Here is a 13,622-nt window from a genome sequence, read left to right on the forward strand (position 1 = left end):
TTAAGAGGTTCCATATGGGCTTCAAAATAATGGTGATTGAAGCTTGTGCATGTTAGGCCCTAAATAATAGAAGCTAAGGATTCGATAATTAGATTTATAATAGCCAATCAGTTCAATAGTCACAATTTATAGTCTTCCAAAGTTTATCCAACTAAAATTTCTAAAATAAATGTCATAATTGTTTTGAGCTGACTCTATATGTAATTTAGGTTTCATTGTCCTCACGGCTTAGGGTTTGATGTCTAAAAACTTTCCAGGTGGTGTAAAATTACATACATAAGAATGACAAATAGATTATCTAAGACAACTCAACATTATAGTCACAACTCTATCTTGTAGATTATTGTAAGGAAGGCACCCATGTGGGTTTGCATATTGTCATTTCTTTGTTTATGCTATGCATTTGTGGTATTCAAGGGAGAACCCTTTATCATAATACATGTTCATGGATTCTTTTGGAGGTTGTTTTTTTTTTCCTCAATGAGGGTTTCCCAAGGTGTATCTTGTGTCACACTTTTGTGGGTATGTTTTCTATTCTCTTGCATGTGGATTTTAAGAGCTTGTTTATTTCAAATCTATTATGGGTTATATGGAATGGTAATAAGTTTTGGTTGTAAGTTTGGCTATTCTTGACTATAGATTAATTCTCAATAGAATTCCAATGTTTAGAGGATGGAAGGTGATGATAAACACCTAATGAATGCAAGAAATAATGACTGATAAATTTTGTACCATCTACAATCATAGAAGATGGGCTATACCCGGGCCTTTAGAATGGGGAGGTAAACACATTGTAAGAGAACCTAGATTGGTAATTGTTACTAAAATCATGAGGGTTCCTCTTTATAAATGTAATAATTTGGATTAGGGCATACTTCACCCAAGACCAAGGAACTCAAACACAAGCACAACAATAGACCAAAGAGAGAGTATGATTAGAAAGACAATATATACATTCAATATGTCTTATGAAAGTACACTAGGAGTGCCTATATATAAAGGCCTCTAGGGAGCTTCTAGAATGCATAGAAGTTAGCAACATGATAAGTCATACAAACAAGCACATGTCCACCCGATATGGGTTATCCTCCATTAAGCACAGAAGTAAGTGTGATGATGAGAGGATAACCCTACAATGGTGTAGCATGCAAATCAGTGTTGTAGACAACATGTGCTAAAAAGGGAGTGCGAATAATTATGTTTTCAACATGACAAATCAATAAATGATGCAAACTCCAGTGTTGTAGACACCATGTGTTGAAATAGAGTTGTGCATTTTTTTGTTGTCATCATGAAAACTCATGAGAGTACACAAACTCCTAAGTGTCTCACAAAATAAAATAATAAAATAATGCATTAACCTAAGTAAACTTATTTAAAGTGTAAATAGTAAATATGCATTCACACCAACACCCCCCCTTAAGTGTAACTTAGGGGAATGCCCTTAAGCTTATGAAAACTAGGATGAAGATGCAACGTGGGTCCCGACTACTAGACCATGTCAGGTAACCATGTACATAATGAAAATGTAGTCTCTCATAAAGTGGAGAAAGAGGGAAAACCTCATGGGAAAAACCCTCCCCCAAAAAGAGAGATGAAAAACACACATGATGTATGGATGGATGGAGTAATCAATACCCCCCCATTACAACATAAATACAGTATATATATAAGAGAATAATGAGAAGAGGAAGAGAGATAGGATAGGCTCCGCCCCCCCCCCCCCCCGCCCCCAAAGAAGAATGCATGCTAGTGACTGCTCTGATAAAGAAGCTAATCCAAGACTATAGAATGGTGTTCCTCCCCTTAGGAAGAAACAAGGCCAAGGGTACAAGTGAGACACTTCCACTATGTGTGGAAAGAATCTCATAGATAAGTGATGTCTCTGAAACCTACTCAACTGGTTGAAGAACCTATCTCAAAGAACTATTTGTCTCCTTAGCTAATGAAGAACCTTATGCAATTTCTGATCATAAGTATCCACAATCACTTCAACCTATGGTGATCGATCATGTAGAGAATGAACAAGAGGGTTAGATGGAGCCCTCATGACAACTAAAGAAGGTATTTCTACATCAAGAAGAATAGGAGATCATCAATACTATCCCCCAAATATGTCACTAAAGCTAGACTTGGAAGATTGGATGTACCCTACTATACTGGTCCTATCACTGTGGTGATATAAGCATGTGGATTGGATTGATGTAGTGACCTCTAGCTGCAACTATTGATAGAACCCCATGCATTTGAATCTATTGAAGCACTATTTTTGGTGTCACTATCAGTTTCCACACATTATGATGTATGGAGAGGATTAGAGGAAAAGTTGGGGGAACTTTCCTCAAAGTGTACATCCTTCTCCACAAAAATTTGATGTGTCTCTAGATCCAATAGTCTGTATGCCTTCACACCATCTTCATAACCAATGAAAGTACAAGGCTGAGGTGACTCTACCTTGCATCCCCTGGAAGACATGTTTGCCCATGCAGGACAACTAAAGATTCTAAAGTGTGTCACAATAGGTTTTTTGCCACACCATGCCTCAAAAGAGAGTATTGCCATCTAAGGCTGGATGAGGAGATCGATTAAGAATGTGAGGGGCATTTCTGATTTCTTTGACTTCTAATGATGGATCTAGAGACTTGGCTTGTATCATGAAAATTGCCATAGACTTACGAGTTTGGATCTTCAATGTTGCAACATCTATCTTATGCAAACTGAATGCTAGTAGATTCTGAAGATCAATTCCGTCAAGTCTACAAAAGTCTTTTAGTCTTTTGTTCACATACATGCTTCCATTGTCCATTCTTAGAACTTTGATGGCTTTCCTCAATTTCTATTCAACATGAGTCTTGAAGGCTAGAAACTTGTCCAACACTTTATTCTTATGATGAAGAAAGTAGACCCAAGTGTACTTTGAAAATTCATCAACAAAAGTAAGTATATATCGACCATGGCTGACTGATGTCACTACAAAATGTCCTGTTAATACCATGTGAACCATCTATAAAACAACTAGTGCTCTTGAAGACTTCCCTTTCTATAACTTCCCCTTTAGATGCATATCCACTGAATCTGTTGAACATTCACTTGGGGAAAAGTTAATTTGAGGTAGACCTTTGACCATTCTGTTTGTGCAAAGTTGCTAAAGATAGTAGAAGGAAAGATGACCATACTACTCATGCCATAATTGGATTGTTGAATTTGATTGAGATAACAAGGCCTTTGAAGGAGACTTGGGCACAAAATGGGAGAAAGAGTACAACCTTTTGTCATGATTCACTTTCCCTACTGCAACTAAGGAGTCATCTTGAAGAGTATGCACCTATACTAAGTTTGGAAGGAACTCAACTCTATGTCCATCTCCAAGGTGAATGATTTGGTAGATTGATAGGAGATTAGAACTTAGGTTTGGAACATACAGAACATCATGAAACTCTCCATTTTCCATTTCCATGTTTCCTTTCCCTTCAACTTCCATTTTGGTATCATCTCCCACAAATATGTGTAGTACCTTTAACTGCTTCATTGAAGAAAAATCCTCCTTTAAAGAACCCATGTGATAGGAGGCACCTAAATCAAGTATCCATTCCTTTGAAGAATTTGTACTTGCCATGAGTGCTTGCCCTTTGCCCTTTGAATCTAAACAAGACCCTTTCTCCTTGTAAGCATTAGGGAGTGGAACATTATGTTTCTTCATGATGGTGGTCAATTTATCGATCTTTTTATGATAATACACGTTCTTCATGACCCATTTTCTTGCAATAGGCACACTTTTTCTTCTCCTTATTGTTGTCCCCCTTCTTGTTGGAATTTGAGGAGGACTTGCCTTGTTGATTTGATTGTGGTGTTGTCTTTTCTGCATCCTCTAATTTGTTTATCTTCCACTTCTTATTCTTACCCTTTCCTTTATTTGAATATTGTCCAGCTGAATTTTGAGAACCCTCATTATTGGCCACCAATGCTTTAGATTTAGGTGAATTGAGAATCCCCATTGATTTCAACTTCTTTTCTTTTGTATCCTATAGATTAGCATATTCATCAAAAGAGACTTTCTTATAGGCAAACCCTGATGTAGTCTTTGAGGTGTTAAAAGAAGAAACAAATGTGGAATACTCCAATGGTAGCTTGTTATGTATGAGATAGATCAATAAATCATCTTTGATTGAACTCCCACAATTAGTAAGCTTTGTCCTTAGTTCATTCACCTTAATGATGAAATCTTGTATAGAATCAAATGACTTAAGATCTAAGGAGACAAGCTCATCTTCAATTTTGAAAACATCCTCTTCAAACGCTTTACCATATAGATTTTTGAGGGTATCCCAAGCTTCCTTGGATGTAGAAGACTTCTTAATTTGATACATGATCTTGTCATCAACCCCCAAACATATATCACCTAGGGCTTTCCTATCCATTGCTACCCAAGTTGAACTATCACTTGCCAATACATTATCACTTGCTAGTTTAGGAAGGGTACCATCTACATATTGAGAAACTCTATTGTGCATTAAATGATACCACATTTTCATGGACCATGTAACATATTTGTGTGGAGTTAATTTTGGAGACTTAAAATTTCCCATAATGTAGAAAATGAAAACCCCCCAAAAGAGATGCTTTTGGCACTTTATAATTAGTACAATTACAATGGCCACTTGCCAATTTTGGCCTTTGTGGACCTCTAATTTTTTTTGTTACAACCTCTTGAAAGATTATAAATCTAGAACTTTACAATGAACAACAATTTTGAAGTAATACAAAGAAAAGAAAGGCCCTATTTCTGAAAGTGACACTTTTGTCCAAACAACCTTATAATCTAACTACAAATTTGGAAAGTAGACAAAAAATAATGCACTTTCAAAAAAAAAAAAAACCTATTTTTGAGTCCAGATGTGCCCGTACGGAGTGTTTGAAGTTGCAAAATGCAAGATTATGCAGGTACAGTCACCAAAAAACACAAATTCTAACAAATCTGTGCACCAAAACTAGAAAATAGTTGTACCACTAAAAAGTTTTAAAAATTCTACCTAATTTCAAAAAACATTACACCTAATTTGGAGTTCAGATGACTAAGATATGGCCTCCCAAATTTGGACTACAAAATCAAAAATCAATTTGTAGAGGGGTTGCATCAATAAAAGATGGGGTTAAATTTGATGGTCATACGGCTGTTGCAGCAATTCTATTTTGCCCTAGAATGATTGTCAAATGGCTATCAAATTTGAGCATGTAAAATGATGATGTCAATGATTTTCAAGCCTAGGATGACATCAACATGATGTCATAATCACATCAAATAAAAAGTCATTGAATAAGAACTTTGGGAACTTCATCCTAATCCATTTGATATTCACAAGTTCACAGCCAAATAAGTAGTTAGGCTCACTAGCCATGCAAAGTTGTGCAATAGTCAAAGTGAAGGTTTTACATGATCACAACAATCAACAAGATGTAGCATGAAAGACATGTGAAGTGATGAATGAGATTGGAATAGGTGGTAGTGCATGATCCTGACCTTTAAAGGTTAACATCAAATGAGACATGCAAAGATGTGAAAATAGTTAAAGTGGAAGTTAAGCATACATTCACAACTTAAAAAGACTAACATCTTATAAAGCTTGCAAAGTAGTGAAGGAAATATGATTGTTTGCATCATTGCAACTGCATGGGGTCAAGTCAACTAAATCATGAAAAATTAGTGATGAAAAAAATTTAGATTGTTTCACACTATTGTAGCAAAGAAATGCTAACTTTGACAAATAGCAGCAAAGTAGTGACTAAAGGAAAAATTGATTATTTTGCATTGTCATGAATAGAAGATGCTATGTTAGCAAAGCAACAATGAAGCTATGATGACAGGAGATGAAGGTTGTCACATGGTTGTGACTATCAATGACTAACTATGGAGTAAGCCAATGAAGGTGTGACTAAAGGCAGGATAGGTAGTTTGACTTTGTCATGAAAAGAAGATGTTATGTCAACAAAGTAGTAGCAAAGTAGAGACAAAAGGAAATGAAATGATTTTGCAAGGTCTCAAATTAAGAAATCCATCATTCACAAGGTTGTAGGAGTCAAGAGATAGTTCAAGAGAATAGCTACAAAGCCGCATAAGTCTATGTCAGCATGGTCACAAGGTAGAGTAAGAAGTCAGGGAAAAGAGGTGTGAAGCCACAACCAGTGTTCACAATGTTGCAACAATGAATCAGAAAGTTAGAGGACAAACCACAAAGGTGTGAAAGTGTTAAGAAGATAGCCAATGCAAAGTCACAACTTCAAATGTAATTAATGAAGAAAGAGATGCAATGGGGTGAGAAAGACTTATTCATAATGTTGCAAGCCAAAAAAGTCAAAAGAGAGAAAGAATACATGGAGAAAGAAGATGGACATGTTAACTAAGAAGTAGTTAAAAAATGAAGAAAGAAGTTGCAGAAACAAGAAAGGTGGTTGAACACTAAATCTTGATGATTTGATGAACGAGCTAGCATATAGATAAAAGTTGAAGGTTCTTGGATGGCATAGGAGAGTTGGAGTGAGAAGAAATTCTAGAAATAGAGTTAGAAGCTAGAAAAGAGAACTAATTTTTAGTATATAAAAGTTTTTCAATGTAATGTAATTTTCTAAATTCAATAAAGATAGTTAAGTGTGTTTTAAGCAATTTTAGTTTGTAATTTCTCTTCTATTGGTAGAACTTGGTAGATTAGAATTGTGTTGTGTAGGAGTATCTGAATAAATGGATTCTTCTTGATCTATGTGTTCAATCAAATGGACTTCTAGAGTCAAGAAGAATCCTCTTTACATATGTTCTTTTGTTTTTTGTATGTCTGTGTAGTAGTACTAGCTCAAAATTTAAGCAAAGTCTAGGTGAGCAAGACATGTCTTGGTTTGGAAACTTGTAGAGAGAGGAGAAGAGACTAGAGAGAACATGATTGATCATTATCAATCATGAGAAGAAGTAGTGGTTTGATAGTCTTTTGAATGGTTAGGAAGCCTTGAGAAGGGGAAGAAATTATTTCCTCTAATACTAGGATCAAGTAGTAATCCTAGGGGCTCAATAGTGACTCTAAGGAGTTCTAGAAGAGAGTAGAACTCGAGGTAGAAGGAAACCTCCTCACCAAATTGGTATCAAAGTCGTAAGATCTATGGCTTGTTTCGTATGCTATATATTCTTGAATCTGTTGGGTCTTCAAACATGGTGACCAGTGTTGAATTGGCTAAGGAGGTAGGTGAACAAAAGAAACTTCTAGAATAGAAGACCAGGATCCTCGATGAGACCATAGAGGAGATGAAGTAAAAGTTAAAAAGAGATGAAAGATGTAGCCCAAGAAAAAGAAGACGAATGCCTTAAAAAAGGTAAAGGGGAGGTAGATTTGGAGGATGAAATACCTAGGGTAGATCCTCCACTTGGTGAAGGAGAATCATTCATTAGAGCCCTCAAGGCATTTGGAGGAAAGAGTCTAGAGAATGTCGCATTATTCCCTAGTAAGATGGATGCTACGGTGGTTCTAGAATGGATTGAGAGTATAGAAAATTACTTTGAATATGAAGGGATAATAGAGGCACAAAAATTGAAAGTTGTAATACCTAGATTGAAAGGACAAGCACTTACTTGGTGGAAGTTTGTGCAAGAAGAAAAAGAAAGTGAAGGAAAGAACCTTATAGCTAGTTGGAAGGGTATGGGGGAAAAGATAAAAGAAACTTGCTTGCCAGAGGAATATGAGATTTGGTGGTACAAGAAGAGGGAAAATATCAAGCAAGAGGATCTTGGCATGGCTACCTAGACTAAAGAATTTCAAATTTTGGCTCTAAGGTTGAGGGTACAAGAGGCAGAGAGCATCAAGGTGGCAAGTTATCTAAATGAGCTTAAGTGGTCTATACCAGATCAATTAAGTTTATCTAGTCTCACCACATTGCAAAATTATTTTCAAATGGCTAGGAAAGTGGAAGATAAGTTGAAAAAAGGGGGACTCAAGTTCCAAGAACAAAGGCAAAGGAAAAGACTTCAGAGGAGGTTCAAGAGGAGGTTCTAGTAGAAGGACCAATGAGAAAACAAACTATTGAGACTCCAAATGGAATGAGAAAACTAGTGAAAATAATCAGAGAGGTGGCTCAAATAGAGGAAGAGGATCCAACAATGGTAGCAAAGGTAGAAATGGAAACAACAATAGCAGAGGCTCACACTTTAGCAATATGAAATGTTACAACTATGACAACTTGGCACATCCTTGCTACATATTTCTAGAGAAAGCATCAACATTGTCTCATGGAGAGAAGGAGATGAACTACATCCAAGAGGAGAATGATTCCAAAGTAGGTGAAGTGGATCTTGATGTAGAGAAAGGTGAGAACCTCATGTTGAGGAGAGTCTTAGTAAAAGAGCCTATAAATGAGGAAACCAAGCATAGAAGAGCATTGTTTAGAACTACTTGAAAAATATTAGGCAAGGTGTGTTAGGTGATTATAGACTCATCGTCTACTAATAATGTCATGTCAGAGGAAGCATTAAAAAAGTTTGGATTAGAAAAATTGCCCCATGTGAGTCTTTATAGAGTGACTTGGTTGAATAAAGGGAAGAACATCCTAGTAAATGAACAAGTATGGGAAGACATCACTATTGGAAAGTATCAAGACAAGATCTTATGTGATGTACTCCCCATGGATGCTTGTCATCTATTGTTGGGAAGACCTTGGCAATATGGCAAAGAGGCAGTATATCATAGTAAGGAGAATAAATATTCTTACAAGAAGGATGGAATCACTTATAGGATACAGTCCATAGTGGAAGAAGAAAAGACAAAGAAGGCTACTGCCAAAATACTTTTGATGAGTGGGAAAGAATTCCTAAAAGACCTGAAAGATGAAGAAGTTGGGTTTTTTTGTCTTGTTGAAGCCCAAAGAAGAGGAAGTAAAGAAACCTAGTGTTCTACTAGTGGATGTACAAGCTATATTAGATCAGTTTAGGATATCATTTGTGATGGTACACCATCCACACTATCCCCACATAGAGCAGTAAATCATTAGATTGATTTTGTGCTAGGAGCTTCATTGCCAAACAAATTTTCTTACAAGATGGCTCTAGAACAAAACAAGGAGATTGCCTAGCAGATTCAAGAATTGCTAGATTAGGGATTGATCAAAGAGAGAATTAGCCCATGTATAGTACCAGTTGTGCTAGAATCAAAGAAAGGAAGTGGAGAATTTGTACTAATTCTAGAGAAATAGATAAGATAACCATAAGATATAGGTTTCCTATTTCTAGAATAGAAGATTTGATGGATTGTCTAGGCAATGCACATTATTTTTCAAAGATTGATTTAAAAAGTGGGCACTACCAAATTAGAATGAAGGAAGGTGATGAGTGGAAGACAACCTTCAAAACCACTCAAGGGTTATATGGATGGTTATTTATGCCATTTGGTCTCTTAAATTCACCAAGCATATTTATGAGATTGATGAATGAAGTATTGAAACATTATATAGTCAATTTCGTGGTAGTTTATCTAGATGAAATTTTGGTTTACATCAAGAGTAAGGAAGAGCACCTTAAACATTTGGATTTTTTTTGAGAAGGTTGCAAAAAGAAAAGTTGACCATTAACCTTGAGAAATGTGAGTTCATGAAAGAAGAACTAGTCTACCTTGGATTTGTTATATCACAAGGTAAGTTGAAGATGGATGAAGATAAGGTCAAAACAATTTTAACTTGGCCTACACCAAAGAAAAGTACAATTGTCAAAATTTTCATGGATTGGCACACTTTTATAGGAATTTCATCAGATACTTTAGTGAGATATTTGCACCTAGTATGGACACTATCAAAGGAGGAATGAAGACAATTTTTTTGTGGGAAAAAAGGGTAGATGAAGGATTTGAAAGATTGAAGAAAGAGGTAGCTACCAAACCAATCTTGGTACTACCTAGCTTTTAGAAATTATTTATAGTAGAGTGTGATGCAAGAAAAAAATATTGTTGGAGTAGTCTTAAGTCAAAAAGGAAGACCTATTGCATTTTTCAACAAAAGGTTGAATGAAGCCAAATCTAGGTATTCTTCCTATGATCTTGAATTAATATGCATTAGTGAAAGTAATCAGGAAATGGAGACATTATCTATTGCCTAATTAATTTGTAGTCTTCATAGAAAATCAGGCCTTAAGCTTCATCAATTCACATGAGAAACTAAGTTTGAGGCACATAAAATGGGTGGAATTTTTGGAGCTCTACATTTCCACCATTAAGCACAAGAAGGGTATCAATAACAAAGTAGTAGATTCTTTAAGTCAAAGACTAGTGATAGTACATGAAATTCAATTGAAAAGCATTGGATTAGAGGGATTCAAAGATCTCTATGAAGAAGATGAAGATTTCTCAAAAGCTTACAAGGTATGCTCATCTTTTGAAAATCATTTTCATAGTGAGTTTTCTAATTATACATTGTAGAATGGTTTATTATTTAAGGATAATAAAATTTGTGTTCCAAAAGGTTCAATGAGAGAGAACCTTATCCAAGAGAAACATAATGGATGTTTGAGTGGATACTTTGGATTGAACAAAATCATAGAGCTTGTAAATAGATATTATTATTGGCCTAGGATGCAGAGAGATGTGAGGAAGTATGTTGAACAATGTAATATTTTCCAGAAAGAAAAAGGAACCTCATCAAATGTTGGTTTGTATCAACCATTACCCATACCTAATAGACCTTGGGAATGTCTAAGTATGGATTTCATTGTGGGGTTACCAAGACTAAAATTGGTTTTGATAGTGTGTTTGTAGTAGTGGATAGGTTCACCAAAATGAGTCATTTCATACAATGTAAAACCTCTAATGATGCAGGCTACATCACACATTTTTTTCCAAAGATGTAATTAGAATTCATGGATTACCAATTAGTATAGTGTCTGATAGAGATGTCAAATTCATGGGTAATTTCTAGAAAACATTATGGAGGAGATTGGAAACAAATTTGTCCCATAGCTTTTCATACCATCCTCAGACTTATGGTCAAAATGAAGTGATAAAAAAAGTACATGGAAATCTTCTCATATGCTTAACAAAAGAATATGGATAGACTTGGGATCAAGTTATATCATAGGTTGAATTTTCTTATAATGACATTATCAACAAGACTACTGGTAAGAGTCCATTATAGATTATTATAGAAGACACCCTAGAGGAGTTTATGAACTCAAAGAAGTAAAAGAACATGGATCAATTAGTGGACATGCTTAAAAAATTTCTCATTACATGAAAGAAATACATGATCACCTCAAAAAGACTCTGATAGAGGAAAATTGAAAGCAAAAGTGGATGAAGGAAGAAGAGATGTGAAATTTCAAGTTGGAGACTTGGTATTTGTGCACCTAAGAAAATCCAAATTACAGAAAGGAATGTCTAGCAAGTTGCAAATGAGAAGAATTGGTCCCTATAGAATTTTGGAGAAGTATGGACAAAATGCATATAAATTTGATCAACCTAAGGAATTAGGGTTATCACCAATCTTCAATGTGAAAGACCTAATTTCCTACAAAAGATTTGAGATTCCAAAAGATGCTTAGAAAGAAGAAATGGAGAAAGACATTCTGAGATTCCAAAAGATACTTAGAAAGAAGAAATGGAGAGAGACATCCAGGAAATCAAGATACTGGCACAACAAAAGTTGCAAGCAGAAAAGATTCTAGATTCTAGGGTGAAGAAAATAACAAGGCATCGAGTATACATGGAGTATCTCATTAAATTAAAGGTATTACCTATGATAGAGGCTACATGGATCGATGAAGGAGACTTCTAGAAATGAGGCATTATTCTAGCATTGTTGCTAACTAATCTAACTTAGTCTCATTTTTGCAAAGGGGGAGTGTGGTTTAGGAGCACCTTAGGGTTTTAATCCAAGCCCTAGTTCATTTTTGTGCTTGTGGTCAAGGAGTGGATCACATTAAATAAAAATCCATTTGATATTCACATGTTCATAGCTAGATAAACAGTTAGGTTCACTAACCATGTGAAGTTGCACAACAATAAAAGTGAAGGTTTCACATAATCATAGAAGTCAGAAAGATGTAGCATGGAAGATGTGCAAAGTGGTGAAAGACATTAGAATAAGGGTTAGCGCATGATGACAACGTTCAAAGGTTAACATCAAATGAGACATGTGAAGTTACAAAAACAATTAAAGTGGAAACTAAGTGCATGTTCACAACTTGAAAAGACTAATAGCTTAGAAATCCTGTGAAGTTGTGAAGGAAGGAAAGATGACTATTTGTGTCATTGTAATTGCATGGGTCAAGTCAACTAAACGATGGTGAAGTAAAAATGAATAGAAAAGCAGATTGTTTCACACTGTCGTAGCCAAGAAATGTTAAGTCCAACTAACAACAACAAAGTAGCAACTAAAAGAATAATAGACTATTTCATATTGTCACATATAGAAGATGTTAAGTTAGAAAAGTAACAACAAAGCCACGATCAAAGGAAATGAAAGTTGGTGCATGGTCACAACTATCAATGACTAACCATGGAGTAAGCTAGTGAAGGTGTGACTAAAGGAAGAATGGACAATTTTACTTCTTCATGAACAAAAGATGTTAAGTTAACAAAGCAACAAAAAATTAGTGACCAAAGGAATGAAATGATTTCACAAGGTCACAACTTAAGCAAACCATCATTTGCAAGCTTGTAGGTGTCAAGAGACAGTTAAGGAGAACAACTACAAATCTACACAACTATGTTCGCATAGTCACAAGGTAGAGTAAGTAGTCAAGAAAAAGAGGTGTGAAGCCATGATAAGAGTTCATAGTGTTATAATGATGAATTAAATGGTTAAAGGATAATACATGAAGGCATGAAAGTGTTAAGAAGATAGCTAGTGCAAAGTCATAAGTTGAAACATAGTTAATGAAGAAAGAGATGCAATGGGGCGAGAAATACTTTTTTGTAATGTCGCAAGCCAGAAAAGTCAAAAGAGAGAAAGAATATGTGGAGAAAGAAGATGAACACATCAGCCAAGAAGCAATTACAAATGAAGAAAGAAGTTTTAGAGATGAGAAAGGTGGTACAACACCAAATCTTGTTGATTTGTTGAACGAGCTAGAATAGAGATAAAAGTTGAAGGTTCTTGGATGGCACAAGAGATTTGGAATGAGAAGAAATTGTAGAAACAAAGTTAGAAGCTAGTAGAGAGTTAATTTTCAGTAGATAGAGACAGTTTGAGTGTGTGTTAAGTAATTTAAGTCTGTAATTTACATTTTGTTGGTAGGAATTGGTAGATTAGAATTGTGTTGTGTAGGAGTAGCTTAATAAATGGATTCTTATTGATCTCTGTGTTTAGTGAAATGGATTTCTAGAGTCAAGAAGAATCCTCTGTACATACATTCTTTTTTTTATGTATGTGTGTGTGGTAGAGCTAGCTTAGAATTTAAGCAAGGCCTAGGCAAGAAAGACATGTAACAGTTAGAAAACTTTTAGAGAGTTGAGGGAGCATAATTGATCTTTATTAGCCATAAGAAGAAGTAGTGGTTTGATAGTATTTTTGGTGGTTAGGAAGCCTTTAGAAGGGGAATAAATTAGTTCCTCTATTACTAGGGTTAGGTAGTAATCCTAGGGGCTTAATAGTGAGTCTAAGGAGTT

This window comes from Cupressus sempervirens, chromosome 2 (genome assembly GCF_028749045.1).
Source record: "Cupressus sempervirens isolate cs-2001-9-10 chromosome 2, ASM2874904v1, whole genome shotgun sequence".
Taxonomy (NCBI): domain Eukaryota; kingdom Viridiplantae; phylum Streptophyta; class Pinopsida; order Cupressales; family Cupressaceae; genus Cupressus; species Cupressus sempervirens.